The 23,207-nt window shown below is 49.6% G+C and overlaps 1 protein-coding gene across 2 annotated transcripts in view; it reads left to right on the top strand.

The window, feature by feature from the left end:
* Window positions 1-23,207, top strand: part of LATS2 (large tumor suppressor kinase 2) — a 60,329-nt gene that overhangs the window by 23,774 nt on the left and 13,348 nt on the right. The window lies entirely within an intron of this gene.

The following is a 23,207-nucleotide window of genomic DNA, read 5'->3' as shown; positions in this document are numbered from 1 at the left end:
CTGTTAATTTCATTTTTTTCTACAGATGGATATCTAGTTTACCCAGTAGCATTTATTGAAGAGACCGTCCTTTTTCCAATATATGTTTTTGGCACCTTTGTTAAAAAAACAACATAAAGCAAAAACCAATTGGCAGTAGATGGATGGTTTTATTTCTGGGTTCTCTATTCTGTTCTGTTGGTCTGCGTGTCAGTACCATACTGTTTTGGTTTCTGTAGCTCTGTAGTATGCTTTGAAGTCAGTTATTGTTATACTTCCAACTTTGTTCATTTTTTTTCAAGACTTGTTTGACTATTCAGGCTCTTTTGTAGTTTCATCTGAATTTTAGGACTGATTTTTTTTTTTATCTATGAAAAATGCCATTGGCATTTAAATAGAGATTTTTATTGTAAATGAATCTGTAAGTCATTTTGGGGACTATGGACATTTTAACAATATTAATTCTTCCAATCCATGAACATGGGATGTCTTTCCATTTTTTTGTTTCCTCTTCAGTTTCTTTCATCAGTGTTTTGTAATTTTCATTGTAGATCTCTTTTTCTTCCTTAGTTAGATTTATTCCTAGGGGTATTTTTGTTGTTGTTAACTTTTTCAAAAAGTTTTCCCCATCTACTTGAAAGGCAGAGAGAGAGATTCATCTTGCATCCTCTGGTTCACTCCCAAATGTCCACAGTAGGTGGGGGTGGGCCAGTCCAAGGTCAGGAACCCAGAACTGAATACATATCTCCCATATGGGTGGCACTTGAGTTTCTGTCTGCTGCCTGCCCCCTGGGATGCATTAGCAGGAAGCTGGATCAGAAATGCAGTGACTGGGGTTAACATTCCAGTATGGGATGTGGACATCCCAAGCAGTGGTTAAACCTGTCCCACTCTCTGTGGTAGCTACCATGAATGGGATCACTTTTTTTTTTTTTTTAATATTTACTTATTTTATTTGAAAAGTCAGAGTTATGGGGTGGGTGGCAGTGGGGAGGAGAGATCTTCCATACTCCTCAAATGGCTGCAACAGCCAGAGCTGGGCCAGGCTGAAGCCAGGAGCCAGGAGCTTCGTCCAGGTCTCCCACGTGGGTGCAGGGGCCTAAGGACTTGGGACATTTTACACTGCTTTCTCAGGTGCATTAGAAGGGAGCTGGATTGGAAGTGGAGCAGCCAGGACTTGAATGGGCACCCACATGGGATGCTGACGCTGCAGATGGTGGCTTTACCTGTTCCACCACAGTGCTGGCTCTGGGATTGCTTTCTTAAATTCTTTTCTAGCAAGTTCATTAGTTGTGTGTAAAAGTGCCACTGATATTTGTATGTTTTTTTTTCTTTCTTTCTGTGTGTGTGTGTTTTTGTTTTTGTTTTTTTTTTTTTTTTTGAAAGAGAGACACAGAGATCTTCCATCTACTTGTTCTCTCCCTAATGCCCACAACAGCCAGGGCTCCTCCAGGCCAAAGCCATGAACAAGGAACTCAGTCCATTCTCCTGTATGGATGTGTGAAACCCAAGTTCTTGGGTTCAGTGCCTGACACCTGACTCCAGCTTCCTGCTAATGTAGACCCTGAGTGACGGCTCAAGTATTTGGGGTCCCTGCTGCTTCCCAGGAAGTGGGAATCAGGAGCAGAGACAGGGCTTGAATCCAAGCACTCCGATATGAAATATGGCATCCCAAGTGGTGTCTGTACAAAATGCCCACTTCTATGTTGTTTTGTGTCCTGCAACTTCACTGAATCCGTTTATCAGATATAACCGTTTCTTTTTTTTTTTTTTAAGATTTATTTATTTATTTGAAAGTCAGAGTTACACAGAGAGGAGAGGCAGAGAGAGAGAGGTCTTCCATCTGATGGTTCACTCCCCAATTGGCCGCAACAGTCAGAGCTGCGCCGATCCGAAGCCAGGAGCCTAAGGACTTGGGCCTTCTTCTACTGCTTTCCCAGGCCATAGCAGAGAGCTGGATCAGTAGTAGAGCTGCCAGTCTTTTTTTTTTTTTTTTTTTTTTTTTTTGTTTTTGTTTTTTGACAGGCAGAGTGGACAGTGAGAGAGACAGAGAGAAAGGTCTTCCTTTGCCGTTGGTTCACCCTCCAATGGCCGCCGCTGCAGCCGGCGCACCGCGCTGATCCGATGGCAGGAGCCAGGAGCCAGGTGCTTTTCCTGGTCTCCCATGGGATGCAGGGCCCAAGCACCTGGGCCATCCTCCACTGCACTCCCTGGCCACAGCAGAGAGCTGGCCTGGAAGAGGGGCAACCGGGACAGAATCCGGCGCCCCGACCGGGACTAGAACCCGGTGTGCCGGCGCCGCTAGGTGGAGGATTAGCCTAGTGAGCCGCGGCGCCGGCCAAGCTGCCAGTCTTGAACCGGTGCCCATGTGGGATGCCGGTGCTGCAGGCCAGGGTGTTAACCCACTGCGCCACAGTGCTGGCCCCTCCAGCAGTTTCTTGATATAGAACAGGGGTGGGAAGTTTGTGGCCTGCAGGTTGTATCAGGCCTATGAAATCATTTGGTCTGGCCCTGCCAAGGCAACTACAGGCAGGACTTGAAATCTAGTACATCTATAGCAGGCTCATTTTTAGGTAGATAATTTTGTATGACGCATAGATGACGTTATAAATATCCAAATGGCCCTTGGCAGAAAGAAGGTTCCCCCGCCCCGGTGCGGAAGAAAATACCCTAGCACTAGAATGTGATGGCCGTGAGGACCGCCTGCCCCTGCCGCAGAGCTGCATGCTGTTTGGTGGTCCAGTGGTGGTTTTGAATGAAGGAGATATTACAGCTGAGACCATGAAGTCACTGACTTGGGAAAGTTAGGGTTGCAAACAGCCTGAATGAGTTGCTTTGTAATAGAAGCTTGGAGCTTCTCCTCGTCCCATCCCCCAGCCTTCTACCCCTGCTATCTTTGTAACTGGATAAACTGCTCATCAGTTTTAGTCTTAAGTCTTCCCATCTTTGAAGTGTGGCTATATGGTAATGCTTATTTCCTAGGGTGATAGTGGCGTGGACAAGATGTGGACTCGGTAGTCTCACCCAGTACCTGGCCCTTCACTGGCCATTCCATCGTCCTCTTTCTGCCCATTTCCTTTAAGAACCTATCAAGAGCTTATGCGGAAGTTTTTGACTGCCAACTGAGCCATAAAGAGCATTTTCTAGGAAAATAATTGTAAGATAGGAACAACAGTAGATAGAAAATGTCCTGGTCAAAGAGTGAAACCCTTTGCAATAATAACGAATGCACCGTTCTCACACTTTTAGAACTCCTGTTAACTCCACAACAGCCAGCTAGTATTTTCCTCCCGTACTTTCTAGAGTTAGGAAAGAAGCCCAATAGACTTTTGAAATCCTAGGGCCAAGGCAGAGAGTCCTGGCAGTAGCCTACAATGAGAACATTGCTTCAGTCAGCTGCCACATGGAGTCACTCAGCCATGCAAAACGTCTGTTTTCTCCGAGAAAGTACTGCCGTACCTGAAGACTTGCAGACTATACTTTTCTCATCTTTATTCCGCCCCTTGTGGATGCAGCAACAGCTTAAAACCACGAGTCCCCAGCATGAGACCTACTCCTCTCGTCAGATCGTTCCAGCCAGGTGTCAGCATACAGGTGTCATGAGTGAGGCCCAGGGACGGGTGTGGAGGACCTAACCCTGGGTCTGTCTGTCCACCAGACGTTGATGTGCTCTCACCTTTAGAAGTCAGTTTTAGTCTGTAATGCAGGCTAGTAAAGAAAAGCAGATATTTAAAAATAGCCAAGAAAGACATGAGAGGAAGAAGGAAGAAGAAAGGGGTCTTAATGTAAAGATGAGTTGCTGGTTAATTGGCATGCATTTGTTGAAAAATCACCTCCTTTATTAGTTGGCCACCATTAGCAGGATGTTTATATATGTCTCTTGTCAGTGTTGTATATATAATATATATTATTTATTTATCTGAAAGAGTTACAGAGAGGGGGTTGAGACAGAAAAATCTTCCATCCACTGTTTCGCTCCTCAGATGGCCAGATCGGCCAGGGCTGGGCCAGGATGTAACCAGGAGCCAGGAGCTTCTTCTGGGTCTCTCAGTTTGCCTGCCAGGGGCCCAGGTACTTAGGCCATTTTCCACTGCTTTTCCCAGGCTATTTGCAGGGAGCTGGATTGGAAGTGGAGCAGCTGGGACACAAACTGGTGCCCATGTGAGATGCCAGCATTGCAGGCAGCAGCTTAACCCACTGTACTACGACAATGGCCCCTATGTTTTTTTTTTTTAAGTCTTTTCTTTTTTTTAAGATCTATTTATTTATTTGAGAGAAGCAGAGTTACAGACAGAGAGGGAGAGATAGAAGAGTTCTTCCATCTGCTGGTTCACTTCTCAAATGGCTACATTGGCTGGAGCTGGGCCAATCCAAAGGCAGGAATAGGGAGCTTCTTCTGAGTCTCCCATGCAGGTGCAGGGGCCCATGCACATGGGCCATCTTCCACTGCTTTCTCAGACCATTAGCAGGGAGATGGATCAGAAGTGGAACATCCAGAACTCAAACCAGCACCCAAATGGGATGCCGGTACCACAGGCGGAGGCTTAACCTACTATGCCACAGTGCCGACCCCTAAAAGAAGTTTTAAATTTATTTATTTTCACTTTATTTGAAAGGCAGAGAGAGAAATTTTCTATCCACTTGTTCATTCCCCCAAATGCCTACAACAGCCATGGCTGAACCAGGCCAAAGCCAGGAATCTGGAACTCCATCCAGATTTCCCATGTGAGTGTCAGGGACCCAAGATCTTAAGCCATCATCATCTGCTGTTTTCCAGATGCACATTAGTAGGAAACTGGATCAGAAGTAGAGTAGGGGCCGGCGCTGTGGTATAGTGGGTAAAGCCACTGCCTGCAGTGCCGGTGTCCCGTATGGGCACCAGTATGAGTCCTGGCTGCCCCACTTCTGATCCAGCTCTCTGCTATGGCCTGGGAAAGCAGTAGAAGATGGCCAAAGCCCTTGGGCCCCTGCACCCGCATGGGAGACCAGGAAGAAGCTCTTAGCTCCTGGCTTCAGATCGGCACAGCTCTGGCCATTGCAGCCAACTGGGGAGTGAACCAGCAGATCCAGCAGATGGAAGATTCATTCTCTCTCTCTCTCTCTCTCTCTCTCTCTCTCTCTCAGCCTCTCCTTCTCTGTCTGTCTAACTCTGACTTTCAAAATAAATAAATCTTAACGAAAAGAAGAAGTGGAGTAGCCAGAACTTGAACCTGGCATTCCAATGTAGGATACAGGCATCCCAAGTGGTAATTTAACCACTGTGCCAACCATCCATCCCTGTATTTTAGACATTTTAATTTATTTGTGGAATACACTGTGACATTTCCATACATGTATACAGTGTGTAATGATCAGATTCAGGTAATTGGCATATCCTTTACCTCAGACATTTATCATCTCTTTGTACTTATTAGTACTTTTTTAATGCTATAATTTTTATCATTATGAAAACAGGGTCCTATTTTACTTACCATTTATTTATTTGTTTGTTTGTTGGCTTTGTGTTGGAAAACTTTTTTCACTTGTGCCCCTTTGGAAGGACTGTGGGGTGGGGCTGTTGAATGCGGGGCATTGGTGTAAGGTGATCGGATAGAGCACCAGAATCTTCTTGGGGGGCTTGTCTCTGGGGCCTTTGGGTTTTTCCAGAAGACGTCTTCACAGCTACAGGGTGTAGGGTAGGGGTGCAGGGAAGAGAGCTGCAGCGTTTGTGGTTGAGCTAGTATGTCAACGTTCGCTTCATTCTCTCTTGTATTCCTGCCATCTGCCTGCAGAGTGCAGCTGGCTCTGATTCCGTGTCTCTGGTGGGGGGACCTGGCCCCAAGTACTCTACATGTGGCCCACCCACACCCTCCTCACCTCCCTGGGGTCACATGACACACAGCATACCCGTGGTGTCCTGCCTTCTGCTATGCGAGGCAGGAACCATCCTTGTGTCTGCTATCCTAAGAAGTACTGGAAGCTGTTCTTCTTCCTTGTGCTTGTTATCTGAGCACTAACAATGAGAAATCAAGCAGAATAGTGAGGTAGTAATTTGGTGTGGCTGAAGACCACGTGTAACCAGAAACCCTTGGATGTTCTTGTTAAACATAACACTATATTATAAACATTTCCACATGTCACTAAATGTTATTCCTTAACACATCTTTTTGAAACTCATGTTGTATTCCTCTGAATAGATCTCAGTAACTTAAACGACAATTTGTCCCTAGGATGAGCTTACTTGCTGGGCCAAAAGAGTAGGTGCTGAGACCAGTTGTTCAAATATTGGAACTAATTCTCAAGGGTGATTCTTGCGTAGGATCGGGAAGGAGCAGGTGCGGGGAGAGGGCCGCCAAGGCCCTGGAGCACACAAGTGTACTTGCTGAGCGTGCAGCAGGGCAGCTGTGCGTGCAAGGGCTGTGATTTTGCACAGAAGCAGGACAATGCAGCGTTTTCCCACACTGGTTTTGGAGATGTGTGAAAGACACGCTCTGTGCCCTCGCCATGGAGCCCCTGCTTTCCCTCCTGCTGGGTCGGACACTCCTACAGTGGAGTCCGCCCAAGGCAGTCAGTGCCGCTCTTCCACAAGGTTTTATCCAGCACGGTTTTGCCACTTGCATTCTTCACCCGTTATGTTGTTGCAGCTTGTCCGTGTCGCTAGGTGAGGCTCTGACTCCTTCTAACTGCTGTGCTGCATCGCACTGTAGATTCCATTATCCCTCGTGCACGCCGAGCAGGGCTCCTGTTTTCCGTCACAAGCAGAAGCACAGCCAGCATCCTTCCATGTGTCTGCCCGCGCACACGTGGGACCCCTCTAAGGGTGGAAGTGAGTCCAGCATTGGAGGATTTGAACTTCTTTTTTTATGTATGTACTTATTTATTTATTTTTTATTTTTTTATTTTTTTGACAGGCAGAGTGGACAGTGAGAGAGACAGAGAGAAAGGTCTTCCTTTGCCGTTGGTTCACCCTCCAATGGCCGCCGTGGCCGGTGCGCTGCGGCTGGCGCGCTGCGCTGATCCGATGGCAATTTCCATATACTTATCCTGGTCTCCCATGGGGTGCAGGGCCCAAGCACTTGGGCCATCCTCCACTGCACTCCCTGGCCACAGCAGAGAGCTGGCCTGGAAGAGGGGCAACCGGGACAGAATCCGGCGCCCCGACCGGGACTAGAACCCGGTGTGCCGGCGCCGCAAGGCGGAGGATTAGCCTACTGAGCCGCGGCGCCGGCCTACTTATTTATTTTTAACTGACACACGAGAGCATTATGTATAATGTCCAATCAGGGTAAACATGCGTGCCTTAAGCATCCTTAACTTTGCCAGGTCTTCTCAGAGTGTCCTGCAGTCCAGGGCGAGTTTCATGCCAGAGTTCAGTTCATCAGTGCAGGGCTCAATCCTCAGCAGCACTGACTGGTGTCGTCAATCGAATGGATGTGAAAATGGTCCCCTCCCTTTTTTTTTTAAATGAAATTCTGTGATTACTAATGACATTGGACTTCTTTTGAGCCCTTGGATTTTGAATTCACACTTTGCCACTGGTTGTATGAACTTAGGAAATGGTTAGTCATGCTGAGCCTCGGTCTCCTGCTTTTGATAAAACACAAATCCCTGCATTTCAGAGTTATGAGAATCTGCATCCACGTGCACAGTTCCTGGCTCTGTTTCTGTCTCAGTCTTGAGTCATCCTACCAAATGCACCCAAAGAGCTGCACCCTCCTGCCCACCAAGAAAACTCCGGAGCAGCGGGACCAGTCAGAGGTCCTGTCTGAGCCGGAAGACCCTCTGGGAGCCCCCACAGGAATCCAGGAAGACAGCAGCGCTCCGGTCGTCACAGTCAGCCTGGTCAGCCTGGTCAGCCTGTGGTAGCTGGAGCCGAGCAGCGAACTGGCGAGGCCAGGGGTTGATGGCCGTCTTTGCTGAGGCTTTCCTTTCTGAATGTTGGAATAATAGAGGCAGCGTGGAAGATGTAGGACGAGTGTGAAGAGGGATAGAAAATTCACTCGTGACCCCTCCCCCTCATCCGCCACCCTGAGATGAGGGCAGTGTTCGTGTTTCCCTCTCTGCGTAGCTAATCATCCGTCCTCAGCACTACGATGATGGAAAGTTTGTGAGGTGATTAGGCTGGAATCTCTGGGCGTGCCGAGAGTGTGCTGGTGACGGTTACTGGCATAGAGAACGCTGGCCGCAGAGCTGTGTGTTTTCAGTCCTTTTTGTAATTTCAGAGGCAGGCATTTTCCAGCTTTGTCCCCCACATACGGAATTAAGATAAATTTCAGGCCCCTTAGTTTACATCCAGCCCATCAGTTTCCCTCTCTCTGTGTGTCTTTCTCACCCCCACCCCGGCTTACTCTCTGCTCTGCTAGAGTAGCTTCCAGGCTGGGGTGGCCAGGCCACGCTTCTCCCCGTGCAGGCCGCCAAGGTGTTCAGGTCCCAGGCCGCTTCACCGCTCTGAGCAACGTCTTCACTGAGTTTCTTCTCCCTTAGTAAAGAGAAGGCAGGGTAGAGTGTGTTTGCCACCTGTACTGGGTAAAACCTCTTGTCCTACTGGACAAGGCAAGAAGTGAAATGTAGCTTCCTTATGAGTGTTAAGTGTATGAAACTGTGCACACAAGTGTAACGTTGAGAAAATGCACACCACTGTTCAGCAGTGTGTGTTCTGAGGGCTCACCATCAGCAACATGGGTGAAAGAAGAAACTAACTGGTAGAATCACAGCCAAGCTTCAAACAAAACGATTGGACTTTAAAGCATTGTCGGAAATTGGAAACTGTTGCAGAGGTTCTGAGCCTTGGCAACTGTGAATTAAAGATTAACCCTCCCCTAGTCTGTATGCATTTCACAGTCAGACTGTTGTGATTTTTTTAGGAAATGACATAAAAATTTCGGTCTTCCCAGCCTTACATCTTCATAGCCAACATGTGTGTGCATTTTGCCAGATTGCATCCCATTCCGACTCTTTCAAGGGCAGCTTGTGGATGTAGTAAGCGAATTGCTATCTTCCTACTTGGGTGAGCCTGTAACTTTCTGGATCTTCCAGTTTGCTTGGTCACATTCTTGGCCTAACTGCAGGGACACAAGCTCTGTGCCATCTGCACTGACGTCCCCACCCCTCGGCGCTCACAGGCTCCTCATCCCCGACACTGAGACCCCAGCACCAGATGGACAAAAACTGCTGCTCAGTGAGAAAGCAAAGGAGAGGGTTGAGAGAGTCTAAAGGAGCTTCCAGGTCAGCGTCAGGGGCATGTTTGCGTGGGGAGGCCTGGGAGCTACTTCGGAGTTGTGGCTTTTTCGGAGGGAGATGATGGCAGGATGTTACAGGCAGCATTTGTCCGGAAGTGAAGAGCAGCCAGTCTTCCCACATACTCGGCTGACTTCATTTCAGGAGCCAGGACTGGCGTGTGGCCCACAGAGGAGAAATCTGTTCTTCCAGAGTCACGTTTAAGCTGTTCGTGCTTCATCCCTGATGACGCGAGTGTATTTTTTGGCCATCTTAATGCTTGGTTACATCACAAGTCGATCCCTTCTAGACTCGGTCTCATCACAGCGCGGAACTAGTCTGGCAAAACAGTTCTTCTCTGGGCGGGAATTTGGTACGGCAGTTAAGGCACCACTCGGGACACCGCATCCCATATCGGAGTGCCCGGGTTCGAGTCCTGGCTCCACTCCTTATTCTCACTTCCTGCTAAGGCACACCCTGAGAGGCAGCAGATGGTGGCTCAGGACTTGGGTCCCTGCCACTCACATGGGAGACCTGGCTGAAGTTCTGAGCTCCTGACTTCAACCTGACTCAGCCCCAGCTGGTGCAGGCATTCGAGGAGTGAAACAGCAGATGGAAGGTTGAAAGATCTCTGTGTCTCCGTCTCCTCCTCTCTGTCACTCTGCTTTTCTGATAAATAAAACTTCTTCCAGAGAGTCAGGGCTGAAGGTAGAGGCAAGAGTGTGATTCAGAGCCCCAAGTAATTCCTTTCTTCACCTGCTCCCGCCCCGCTGAGTGGCAGTCTTTGAGGTCCTGAGCTCCGGCAGACAGGCGGCTGCCCGGCCATGGTCTCACCTGCTGTTGGTTCTTGTCTGTCTCCATCGGAGCTGGCACTGGAGGTTCAGCACAAGGTCTGCAGGTGGACTCTCCCAGCACAGCAGCCCTTCCTCCTTGTTGTAGAGGTAGAGAGAGAAAGCTCTCATTCACTGCTTCCCTCCCCAAATGCCTGCAGTGGCCTCAGGCTAGGATCCGAAGCCAGGAGCCTGGAACTCGGATGTCGGGAACCCAATCATTTGAGCCCCCACTGCTGCCTCCTGGGGTCTGCAGTGGCAGAAAGCTGGAGTCGGGAGCACAGCTGGACGTTGAACTCAGGCACTGTGGTGTGGGATGTGTGGCTTTAACACCGCCCCCAGGCCCTTCTTGGCTGACCCTTGGCCTGGGAGAGAAAGCTTTGTGAATGAGGCCTGGGGGCAGTGCAGCCTGGCCAGCCGACACCTGCCCAGCAGGGGGCGCCAGGAGGCCGGCTCTGGGTCTTGGCATCAAGGTCCAGTGGTTTTCTTTCTCAGCGTTCTCAGCTGCAGTCTTTCCTGTCTGCCAGATTGTGGAGCCGCCGCCTGACCCCTGGCCCACCCGCAGCCCCACCATGCATTTCCCAGCCCTCAGCTCCTTTCTGAAATCTGGGCCTCTACCCACGCGTGATGCCGAGCCCTCTTGGCTGATGGTTTCCAGAAGTCTCCATCGCACTCCATCTTTTTTGGGCCAGCGCCATTGCTTCACATGCGTGGGGTGTGCCATTCCTGTGCTGCCTGCCAAAGGCTCGCCCGCCTTCCTCGGGCTCTCAGGACACTGGACCTGGTCTCTGTCCCGAGGAGTACTGATCCCAGGCTGGCCCGATCCGTATTCCGTTTTGTTTACATGTGTGTGTGCGCACATGCATGTGTGTGAATTGTACAAGACATTTTACCTGATGCCTTCCTTAAAAACAGGAATGTATTAGGCAGGGGAAGGTTCCAAACGGAGACAAGAAATCCTGCCTCTAGAAGTTCTGGTGCCGTCTCAGGTGGGCTTGGCTCTCAGACCCTTTGGATCAGGCCTACTGCTGGTTGGCCCCTGGTGCTGTCAGAGCAGAGGGCCTCCCGCCAGGCTGGGAGCGGGAGCCAGACAGCCCACCACAGTGCTGGTGCCCTACGTCCAGACACAGCCAGCAGGTTCACGTGCAGCTGGTGCCAGCAGATTTCTGTACAACACTGAGACTGAGACTGAGACTGAGGGGCTTCTCAGGATGGTGCTCCCAGCCAGCCTCTCCTGAAGCACTGGAAAGTGCTTTCTTGAGAGTAATATTCTGCTGGTTTTCATAATTTTTTAAAAAATGTGGAGTGTGTTTTCCTCAAAAAGAGTATTTGAGAGTTTAGCATACATTTCAAAACAAAGCATTTGGGGGCCAGCACTGTAGCACAGTGGGTTAAGGCCCTTCTTGGGAGCCTGGTATCTCATTTTGGAGCTCCAGTTCAAGTCTTGGCTGCCCCTCCTTCAAAATCCAACTCCCTGCTAAGGGCCTGGGGAAGCAGTGGAAGATGGCCCATACACTTGGGTCCCTGCCACCCACGTGGGAAACCAGGAGGGAGTTCTTGGCTTCGGGCTTGAGCTTGGCTGAAACTGGGATGTTTTGGCTATTTGGAGAGTGAACCAGTGGATGGGAGAGCTCTCTCTCTGTCTCTTGCACTTTGTCACTTTGCCTTTCAAATAAGTTATTTTAAAAAATACTTAACTTTGCACTTTGAAAAATAAAAATAAATAAAGCTAAAGCATTTAAAATCATAATAACAATGATTTTTTTGTCATATCAACCAGCTAAATATTTATTTTAGGGCCAGTAAAAATGCAAGACTGTATAAAAAGGCACTACTTGCTGCTGAAAATGTAGTCAAATTATGATAAATAAATGTGTAAAGTAAGCATTTCATTATTGGGATTACAATGGGAAAACTAAATAATCTAAGGGAACATCTTGGAATAAAAATATGAAACACATTTATTTGAATTCTCAGATTTCAGCCATCATAGTAGCAATCAATATTTAGATACTAAGGTCATTTTCTAATGAAATAATCTTTTCTCCATCTTGTTAAATTTCTATATTAATAATATCTTATATATCTGAAAATTTAACTTTTAAGACAACTTTCTGATAGCTCTAATTAGTCAAATTTTAAGATAAACAGATAAATGTATTTTCTAGATTATATTCAGCAGAGAAAGAAGTAGGGTCAGTTATCAATTACCTGTTACTATATAACACATCATCCCAGAATTTTTAGTGGCTTAAAAACAGCAAATTTTTTTTTTAATTTCCTGTGACCCTGTGGGCTGACTGGGCTCAGCCTGGCAGTCATTCTGCCCTCCAGAGTGTCTGCTGGGTTCTGTGTGGCTCATTCCCCTGGGAGTTCGCCTAGGCTTCGGGGCTGGCAGGATAGGATCTCTCTCCAGCCATTCAGGTATGCAAGGAGTAAAAATGGAAGCAGCCAGGCTTCTTGAAGGCTAGGGTCAGAACTGTCACGGCATCACTGCTGCTTCATTCCAGTGCTCAGAGCAGGTGGCATGCCCGTCACGATTGGAAGGGAGAAAAGTAGGCTCTACCTATCGAGGGAAGTGTGGCCTCCCATACAGCAAGGAGAGGAACTATTGGTGCTCGTTTTTAGACACAAGCACAGTTAGGGACATGCGAATAAAAATAGGGGATCCAGAACCCCAGAAACTGTGTGTGTAAACTAGGAGGCAATCTGTTAAGTCTCCTGGATGTGCCAGTACCTCTGTTGACCTGCTTGATGGTAGCAAAAGGTAAAGTTGCATGATCTGTTCCCTGCTGCACACTCAGTGTCTACAACAGGAGTAGACATTCAGCAAATATTTGCCAGGTAAAACAATTATAGGTATAGGTGCAGGCACTTGGCACAGTGGTTTAGATGCCACTTGGGACATCAGCATCACGTGTTGGAGTGCTTGGGTTCAAGTCCCAGCTCCACTCCTGATTCTAGCCTCCTGTCAATACGGACCCTGGGAGGCAGCAGATGATGGCTCAAGCCATTGGATCCCTGCCACCACATGGGAGACCCAGATTGAGTCCCAGGCTCCCAGCTTCGGCCTGGCCTTCCCCCTGCTATTTTGGGCATTTCAGGAGTGAACCAATAAATGGGAGATTCTCTCTCTCGATATTTTCTATCTCTGTCTCTCTGCCTTTCAAATAAAATGAAAATAAATTTAAAATATTTATAAAGGGTTTGTCATTATAGAAAGTATTTTATGGCTAAATTAAGTGTGTTTTAAGGAAGATATTAATCATAATTAACTCATTCTGTTATTGGGTACTTAGGCCATTTTTGATTCATACCCCGGCCTCTCCTATTTGGGGAACTGGTGTAGTATCCCGAACTCTGACAGACATCATCCTGGAAATCAACTTTAAAAATAGAATCCTTTGAAACTAGCCTGAAAAACTTCAAGAAGTAAAGGTATTAAAAAATGTAATAACTTTGGATATTTAATAAATCCTCACTTGAAAGGAGTTTTACGGTTGATACTGCCTCCAAAAATGTATGACTATGAAGAGTTTGCTCAGCCTATTTAGCTTTATAATGACTCATTTTATTTTGGTGCTAGCACCGGTAATAGAATACTATTTTATCTGATTAGTGTTCGTTTGATTACTGGCAAGGTCAACAACTTTGCATGTTGGTTTGTTTTTTTTATTTTTTTTTTGAGAGGCAGAGTGGACAGTGAGAGAGACAGAGAGAAAGGTCTTCCCTTGCCGTTGGTTCACCCTCCAATGGCCGCCGCGGCCTGTGCGCTGCGGCCGGCGCACCGCACTGATCCGATGGCAGGAGCCAGGTGCTTCTCCTGGTCTCCCATGGGGTGCAGGGCCCAAGCACTTGGGCCATCCTCCACTGCACTCCCTGGCCACAGCAGAGAGCTGGCCTGGAAGAGGGGCAATCAGGACAGAATCCAGCGCCCCAACCGGGAGTAGAACCCGGTGTGCTGGCGCCGCAAGGCAGAGTATTAGCCTAGTGAGCCACGGCGCCAGCCGCATGTTGGTTTAATTTTAAGCCATGTTTTTCTTCGTCAGTCCTGCCTGTCAGTTGTTCTAATGCCAGCATTGCAGGCAGCGGCTTTACCCGCTACGCCACAGTGCCGGCCTCGGTTAATCACCTTCTTTCCCTGTGCATATAGTTAAAATTCAAAGGCTACTTCCATTTTCTCTTCACTTAAAAAAAAAAAAAAAAGCAGGGAGAGGGAGAGAGAGAGAGAGAGAGAGAGAGAGTGAGAGTGAGTCTTCCATCCTCTGGTTCACTCCCCGTATGGCCGCAACACCCAGATCTGGGCCGATCTGAAGCCAGGATCCAGGAGCTTCTTCTGGGTCTCCCACACAGGTGCAGAAGACCAAGGACTTGGGCCATCCTCTGCTTTTCCCAGGTGCATTAGCAGGAAGCTGGATCGGAAGTGAAGCAGCCGGGACCCACGGATCGCAGCAGACTGTGACTTAACCTGCTACTCCATAGCGCCGGCCCATCTTTGCTTTATTTTTCCAGCCACAGTTTGAGCACACGCACAGGAAGCAGCTTGTGAGAGCCCACACTGCTCTCAGGTCCCGGCATGGGGAAACACATGGCTGGCGGGGCTGTGTTCCTGCGAAGGGGCCTGACAGCTGGTGGTGGAGCGCACCCAACTGCTGGCTTCCCCGGGAGCATCTCACGCAGGCCTGCCAACGCCTGCCGGGGGCCCGTAGGGAGCCTGTGCCGCTGCCCGGCCTCGGGAGCAGCACCCTCAGAAATGCCTGTCTGGTGGTTCCCCGTCTTCCTCAAGAAAGCCAGGCCTCTGGGTCGGAGAAAGAAACCGCCCAGCAGAAGAGCTGCCCCTGCCACCCTGTGAGGCCGGGCTCAGCCCCTGGGCCCGCCTCGCCCCCACCCTACCGGCATCGCTCATTAGTGAGGGGTCTTCAGGGCAGGCCCCCGAGGCCCAGCAAGGCCAGAGCTCCGCATTCCTAGGTTTTCAGCCAAACCTCACAGTTGGAATGCGAAAACGTTGCTAACATCTGAAAAATGCTTTCTTACCAGGAAGGGGTGGGGGCAGGATTTCCATAGGAAATTCCTTCCTTCATACATAATAATAATTTGTCACCGAATTTCAATCACTCGCAGTCACATGGCGCCGCCGTGGAAGAGTGAGTTCTGCTGCTGAGGAGCCCAGCTCCTGCCTTCCTGGGAGCCAGTTCCTGGCCTGCACCTTCCTGGCTGAGCGGGAGGCCTGTGTGTCAGGCCTGGCGGGACAGGAGAGGTGGCCTGGGGACACAGCTATGACCAAGACCTGGGCAGCTGGAGTGGGGGCGGCCAGGCGGTATGCCGTACACCTCACCTGCCTGGTGGTCCTGGGGCAGAGCTCTCCATAAAGACAGCATGTGAGCAAACCGCACATTTTCCAGGCCTCATTGTTGCTAGAACCAGTTTGAAGGTATCGCTGGTGTTTTCATAAAATTAAGAGGACAGACATTTGTAGAAAGACCTCATGTGCAAAAGTTAAGAACTGCTTTATTAAGACCTAATTCACAGGGCCAGCGCTGTGGTGTAATAGGCTGAGCCTCCGCCTGCAGCAGTGCCGGTATCCCATATGGGTGCTGGTTCAAGTCCCGGCTGCCCCTCTTCTGATCCAGCTCTCTACTATAGCCTGGGAAAGCAGGGGAAGATGGCCCAAGGGCTTGGGCCTCTGCACTCACATGGAGACCCAGAAGAAACTCCTGGCTTCTGGCTTTGGATCGACATAGCTCTGCAGCCATTTGGGGAGTGAACCAGCAGATGAAAGACCTTTCTCTGTCTCTCCCTATCTGTAACTCTACATCTCAAATAAATAAATAAAAAGTTTAAAAAAGGAAAAAGGCCTAGTTCACATGCCTAAGGTACAGTATTATAGGTGCTGTTGGTCACGGCAGGAAACCAATGAAGTCTGAAACCTGGGTTTCTCTGTTCTCAAACCCCTCCCACCCCCAGGTTCTTTGCTTTAGCCATGAGGCAGAAACCCTGGAAAAGGGCTCTGCCTTAAAGGAACAGGAATAGGGGCCAGCATTCTGAACATCTAGTTGAGTCCTGGCTGCTTCACTTCTTTTTCTTTCTTTCTTTTTTTTTTAGATCTATTCATTTATTTGAAAAGCAGAGTTACAGAGAGGCAGAGGCAGAGAGAGAGACAGAGAAGTCTTCCATCCGCTGGTTCACTCCCCAGATGGCTGCAGCGGTCGGAGCTGGGTTAATCCGAGGCCAGGAGCCAGGGGCTTCTTCCGGGTCCCCCACGTGGGTGCAAGGGCCCAAGGATTTGGGCTATCTTCTACTGCTTTCCCAGGCCATGAGAGGGAGCTGGATCGGAAGTGGAGCAGCCAGGACTCAAACTGGCCCACCTGCAGTGCCAGCTTTACCCACTATGCCACAGCGCTGGGCCCCTGCTTCACTTCTAATCCAGCTCCCTGCTAACATACGTGGGAGAGCAGGAAAACATGGCCCAGTATTAGGTCTCCTGCCACCCACTTGGGCTCCTGGCTTTGGCCTGGCCCAGCCCCAGCCACTGTGTCCATTTGGAGAATGAACCAGCAGAAAGAAGATTTCTCTCTCTCCCACTCTATTTGTTTATATATATATATACATATATATATATGTATATATATATGTATGTATTTTTTAATTTATTTGAAAGACTGTTACAGAAAGAGGTAAAGTCAGAGAAAGAGAGAAAGAGGTCTTCCATCCGCTGGTTCACTCCCCAGATGGCCGCAACAGCTGGAGCTGTGCTGATCCGAAGCCAGGAGCTTCTTCTGGGTTTCCCATGCACGTGCAGGGGCTCAAGGACTTGGGCCCTCTTCTGCTGCCTTCCCAGGCCCAGGGCTTTAACCCACTGCGCCACAACACCAGTCCGTCTCCCACTCTCATTGTAAGTCTGCCTTTCAAATAAATAAATTAAAAAAAAAAAAAAAAAAAAGGAATGGGACTAATCCCTTTGTCTGGTCCAGGGCTACCCCCTAAGCCGAGAACAACCACCTCCTGGGCCTGGAGCTGCTCCCCAGAACAAGTGAGGCTGCCAGGCCCTTAAATCTGTCCTTTTTTGCAGCAGCATGGTAGCGCTTCCAGCCCAGATTCCTCAGTACATCTGGTGGGGAGTTCTTCACTGAATATGCAGTACCGCACTGCAAAACAACATTTCAGGCAGTGACGGCATGTGTGATGGTTGTCCCATGAGACTAAAATGGAGCTGAATCAGAGATGTATTGTCAGTGTAACCCATTCCTTACCTGTATGTGTGGTGCATGTATAAAAACATCTGTGCTGCCAGTCATAGAATAGTATAATTACGTAACCTATAATATTTGGTAATGATAATAAACGAGTGTGTTGCTGATTTGTGTTTTACTGTACTATCATTATTTTAGTTATTTAGAATTTTTTAAAGATTTATTTGAGAGTGTTACAGAGAGAGGGAGAGACAGAGAGAGAGCAGCATTAGCAGGGAGCTGGATCTGAAGTGGAGCAGCCAACATTCAAACCAGGATCATGTGGGATGCTGGTGTCTCAGGTGGTAGCTTAACCTACTGCACCACAACACTGGCCCCATTTCTACATTTATTTATTTATTTATTTATTGACAGGCAGAGTGGACAGGGAGAGAGAGAGAGAGACAGAGACAGAGAGAAAGGTCTTCCTTTTTGCCGTTGGTTCACCCTCCAATGGCCGCTGCGGCCGGCGCACCACGCTGATCCGAAGGCAGGAGCCAGGTGCTTATCCTGGTCTTCCATGGGGTGCAGGGCCCAAGGACCTGGGGCATCCTCCACTGCACTCCCTGGCCACAGCAGAGAGCTGGCCTGGAAGAGGGGCAACCGGGACAGAATCCGGCGCCCCAACCGGGACTAGAACCCGGTGTGCCGGCGCCGCAAGGTGAAGGATTAGCCTAGTGAGCCGCGGCGCCGGCCTCTACTTGTTTTTAAAAAAGATTACTGTATGGGGCCAGCACTGTGGGGTAGTATGTAAAGCTTCTGCCTGTGATGCTGGCATCCCATATGACGAGTCCCAGCTGCTCCACTTCTGATCCAGCTTCCTGCCAATGGCCTGGGAAAGGTGCAGAATATATCCAAGTACTTGGGCCCCTGCTACCCATGGCAGAGACCCAAAAGAAGCTCCTGGCTTCTGGATTCAGTGTGGTCCACCCTAGCCCTTGCATTCATCTGGTGAGTAAACTAGTAAACTGTCTCTCCTCTTTCTGTGTAACTCTTTCAAGTGAATAGATAAAGAAGTATGTAACAAATTCAACAATCTAAAAGAAAGACAGTTATTTTGTTAAATAAAAGATGTGATGCTGCAGGTTAACGCCCTGGCCTGAAGCACAGGCATCCCATATGGGCGCTGGTTCGAGTCCTGGCTGCTCCACTTCCGATCCAGCTCTCTGCTATGGCCTGTGAAAGCAGTAGAAGATGGCCCAAGTCCTTGGGCCCCTGCATCCACATAGGAGACCCCGAGGAAGCTCCTGGCTCCTGGCTTTGGATCGGCACAGCTCCAGCTGTTGCAGCCAATTGGGGAGTGAACAATCAGATGGAAGACCTCTCTCTCTGCTTCTCCTCTCTGTAACTCTGACTTTCAAATAAATAAATAAGTCTTAAAAAAGAAAAGAAAAAGGTTATTGTAAAACAACCTCAAGCAGATCCTTTGGGAAGTGTCAGAACAAGGCATTATCATCAGTGGAGAGGACAGTTCCATGTGTACCTGATGCCCCTGAGGACCTCCCAATGGGACAGGATGACCCTGTGTAGGCTGAGGCTAATGTGTGTGTTTGTGTCTTAGTTTTCTTAAGTGTTTAAAACCCTTTTTTTAAGTTTTTTTAAAAAAACATTGAATAGGTTCTACCGTATAGCATATTTGTGTAGCAGGCTATACCATGTAGGTTTCTGTGTACATACACTCTGATGTTTACCCAATGCCAAAATCACCCTTTGGTGCATTTCTCTGAAGGTGTCGCATTCATTAAACATTACACAGCTGACTGAATCTGCAGATAAGGGCTCCAGGTAAGGGCCTTTGGACTCTTATGTGGCAACCACCGTGGTCCCCCAAATTGTCGGGCACAGATTTTATGCTGTGTTAAATTCTTCTGTACCAGATTGAGGAATGAGGGACAGCACAGGCTTGTCATGAGGCATCCAGAATGTAACACTTCTCCAGCCTCAGCAGAGCTGATGAAACCCTCTCAGCCCCGGATGTGAGGTGCAAAGGAAATGTCCACATCAGGGGCTTCCAAGCCTGGGAAGACTCAGAGAACAGGGAGGGTGAAGGCAGGCATTGCTGAATCTTACCATCGCCACAGCTGGCGTGCGGTGGTCACTGAAGAAACAGAATTGAGCACTGGAGATACCATGTGCCAAATCTGGGGCTTCAAATGACAGCGTCAACTCCAGCACCAAGGACTTCCTGGTAGAGAAGGCTGGCTTCGTGGACTCGGTGACCGATCTCCTGATGGGACTGTGCTGCATCAAGCTTTCCTAAAATTAGCTTTCTAGAGCACTCTGAGGGAAGGACTCAGCTGGGCATGGGGTTTTCTTGGTGCGTGTTGCCAGGTGACAGTGTTATCAAAGTCTTGTTAGCCCTGTATTCTGCCCTGTGAATCCTTAGTAGGTGGTAAGCAGGACGTCAGCCACGCAGCCAGACAGCGGTGCAGTACTGTGGACTTCCGCAGAAGAGGCTCACCTGAAGAATGGCCCAGGTCTGCAGTCTGGGTTCACAGAGTAACACTTCAGGGAGTTGTTGCGTCGGCCTGTCCGGGGGCATCTCCAGCTTCAGGCAGCCCAGGGGGCCCCGCAGTCTTCTGTCTCATGCCCTGCTGGGCACCCTTTCCTCCTTTTATTTACCCCAAGTCGAAGCTCATTCAGCCATTCCCTCCTCATTCTCTGAACAGCTATCTGCTGGTCACTTTCTGTGGGTTGGACACAAGACACGTATCTGAATTGTCCTCCCTGCAACTCTTGGGCTGAGTCCTTGTCTTGTCCATTCGCACATGCACAGAAGTTGGTAACATTTAAACACCAGCCTGAGGCCAACTGGAACTCACTATGTTTCTTTATATAATTGTGATAAGAAAGATCATATATAAAGCATTAGACTTACTAATGTTGAGCCTGCATAAAATCTACAAATGTAATCTTCACATATTTCCCAGAGGCACTTAGCTACTTCAGGGGACAGTAACCACCAACTCTTAAATGGTGCTGAGACACACCCATTATCTCCTTTAGCCCTTACAGCAGGGATAGGGAACACCCAGCCCAAGGCCTGCGAAATCACTCGGTCTGGCTCTGCCAAGGCAACCTTAGGCAGGCTGGGGTCAGCTCTGTGGCATAGCAGGTAAAGCCACCACCTACAGTGCCTTCATCCCATGTGGGTGCCAGTTAAAGTCCCAACTTCTGCACTTCCAATCCAGCTCTCGGATGGCCTGGGAAAGCAGAAGATGGCCCAAGTCCTTAGGAAGCTCCTGGCTCCTGGCTTTAGATTGACTCAGCTCTGGCTGTTGCGGCCATTTGGGGAGTGTGAACCAGTGGATAGAATACTTACTTTCTCTCTCTCTCTCTCTCTCTCTCTTTCAAAGAAAGAAATCTTTATTTAAAAAAAATTGGGCCGGCGCCGCTGCTCACTAGGCTAATCCTCTGCCTTGTGGCGCCAGCACCCCGGGGTCTAGTCCCGGTCGGGGCCGGATTCTGTCCTGGTTGTTCCTCTTCCAGGCCAGCTCTCTGCTGTGGCCAGGGAGTGCAGTGGAGGATGGCCCAAGTGCTTGGGCCCTGCACCCCATGGGAGACCAGGAGAAGCACCTGGCTCCTGCCATCAGATCAGCGCGGTGCGCCGGCCGCGGCGGCCATTGGAGGGTGAACCAACGGCAAAGGAAGACCTTTCTCTCTGTCTCTCTCTCTCACTGTCCACTCTGCCTGTCAAACAAATTTTAAAAATAAATAAATAAATAAATAAATAATTAGGCCAGTTTTTAAGTTGATAATTTTGTGTGGCCTGCGAATGATGTTACAAATATCCCAGTGGACCTTGGCAGAACAAAGGTTCCCCAGCCCTGCTCCGGAGCAGCCCTGTCAGCCGGCTTCACAGATGAGGGAACTGACCATCAGTGCAGATGAAGAACTTGCTCAGCTGCTCAGTGGCACTGGGGAGGCGGGAGCGGGTGCTCGGCCTCTGAGGCCAGATCTGCCTTTGCCCCTGCCCCGGGAATAGCCACATGCACTTCTCGGTCAGGACTCTTACCATCTCTGTACGTTCTTGAGAATGCAGGTGAGTGGCCCAGGCTTTGCTGCTGGATTTCAGCCTCAACTCCTGCCATACTGCCTCCCCTGTCATTCCTTCCCCCTCACCCCCACCCCAGTCTGGTCTTTGTGCCCCGAGTATCCTGATGCACTTAGAAATGGATTCCATTTCCAAAGCTCTTACAACACAGCTGTATGGACATGTACAGTAGCAGCTTCGGAGTCTCTTTGTGAAAACCACATATTGCTGCATGAGGGGTGATGGTTGGATAAGAAGGGCAAGCCTCGACCAACCCGGCTTATTTGAAGGTTTTCTTTACAAACAAGTTGGCTCATGAGTACGGCTCAGGTATACATGCCAGTGAACACGAGGCTTCCCCTGTAGTCTTCCTCATGTAGTCTCCTGAAAGCGGCTGGATTTGAAGCACCGTCAGCACACAAAGCTTGAAGTAGCAGGTGCTCTGTCACCACATGAGCCCCTGTGACATCGTCCGTGCTAACTGTTGGCAGGCGCTGAGATAATGGTGACTCACCCAGAAGTAGACGCAGTCGGGGGCCACATTTCAGACAAAGCAATTGGACAGTTAGTGCTGATGGAAAGGCTTGTGGTTAGGGGTAGACTCTGATTGGCACATGTTCTTGTAGGGGCCAAAAGTTCCAGGCAGAGCCTACTAATAAGTAAGATGTGGACTTCTATCGGGTCTCTTCCAAGCTGCTAGGAGCCTTCCCAGACGTGACCTCATCGCATAGCAGGGCTGTGAAGTAGGGAGGTGAAGTGTTATCTCCTGGCTCCAGGTGAGGCAGGGAGGGGCCTCACTTCTGAACCTCTGCTACCTCCTCCACTCTTGCAGGTCATACACACTTGCCCGTTCCGTGGCTCCAAGCTCTGCTTTCAAGCTCACTCTGTTCTTATTCTCACCTCCCAGTCTGCTTCATAAGTTGTCACTTGTGTTCCTCCACTTGGTTGCATCTGCTATGGTGGCAACACCTCTTCCCCAGGCTCTGACCCCGGCCCTACTCTTGGCCCACTGTCTTGCAGCCTCCCACATTATAGCCAGGCTGAGCCGATGTGTTTTGTCCTGCCCCTCGGCTGGCATACAGCCAGGACTGAAACGCCTGGTTCAGTATTAGACAAGCATATGAATAATAGCACTTTGTGTGTTTTGGTGCTTTGCAAGGTGGGGTTTCAGGCCCTGCCGTGCTTTCCTTCCCCAGGGGAGCAGGCAGACACAGGCAGCTGAATGAGATCAAAGTCACTAGCCAGGATGCCTGTCCAGGGCTGGGTGGATGGTGCTCTCCACAGGTGGCTCTCTGCTCCCTGCCAGATGGCAGGCCACAGAACAGGCCTGTATGGCTCCCCCGCCCCTTCTGCATTCCCACTCCTTCCTTCTCTTCTGAGTGGCACTGCCCCTCCCATATTTTCAGTACTCTCACCTTTCCTTTTGACCTGTGAAGTGCGCAGCTCCCCTTCTTTGGAACCTTTGGAGCCTTCTTTTGCTGCCTCTGCCTGCTTCCTCCTTGTCCTTGTCTGGAGCCAGTCTCCAGCAGGGTTCTCTGTTCCTGCTGGGTCACAGCTCTCATGGCTGTCACCCCTGCTGCTGCCCCTTGCCCATCTCATGCCCTGCCAGGGGATGAGCTGCCAGGTCTCTCCCATCCCCTTTTGTCTGCTTCATGGCCCACATCTGAGAGTACCTCAAGCTTTGCACCCTGCAGCTGCCCCCAGGTAAAGTGGCTGCCCTGTGACTGCCTGCAAACAAGCAAACCTCTCCAGTCAGCCTGGCCCTGGTCTGTGGGTCCCCTCCCCATGTCACCTCGCCCCCAGGTGCTGCTGCTGTCTTTCCAGCACGCCGGGCCTCTGTCCCAACAACTCCTCTACCGAGGATGCCTTTTCTCTGCTGGGACTCTCATCCTGCCACAGCCTGTCTGTCCTGGGAGGGCCAGCCATGCCACCACCGCTTCA

Source organism: Oryctolagus cuniculus, chromosome 9 (genome assembly GCF_964237555.1).
Source record: "Oryctolagus cuniculus chromosome 9, mOryCun1.1, whole genome shotgun sequence".
NCBI lineage: Eukaryota > Metazoa > Chordata > Mammalia > Lagomorpha > Leporidae > Oryctolagus > Oryctolagus cuniculus.
Note: the sequence above shows the minus strand (reverse complement) of the source record. Positions and strands in the feature narration are given on the sequence as shown.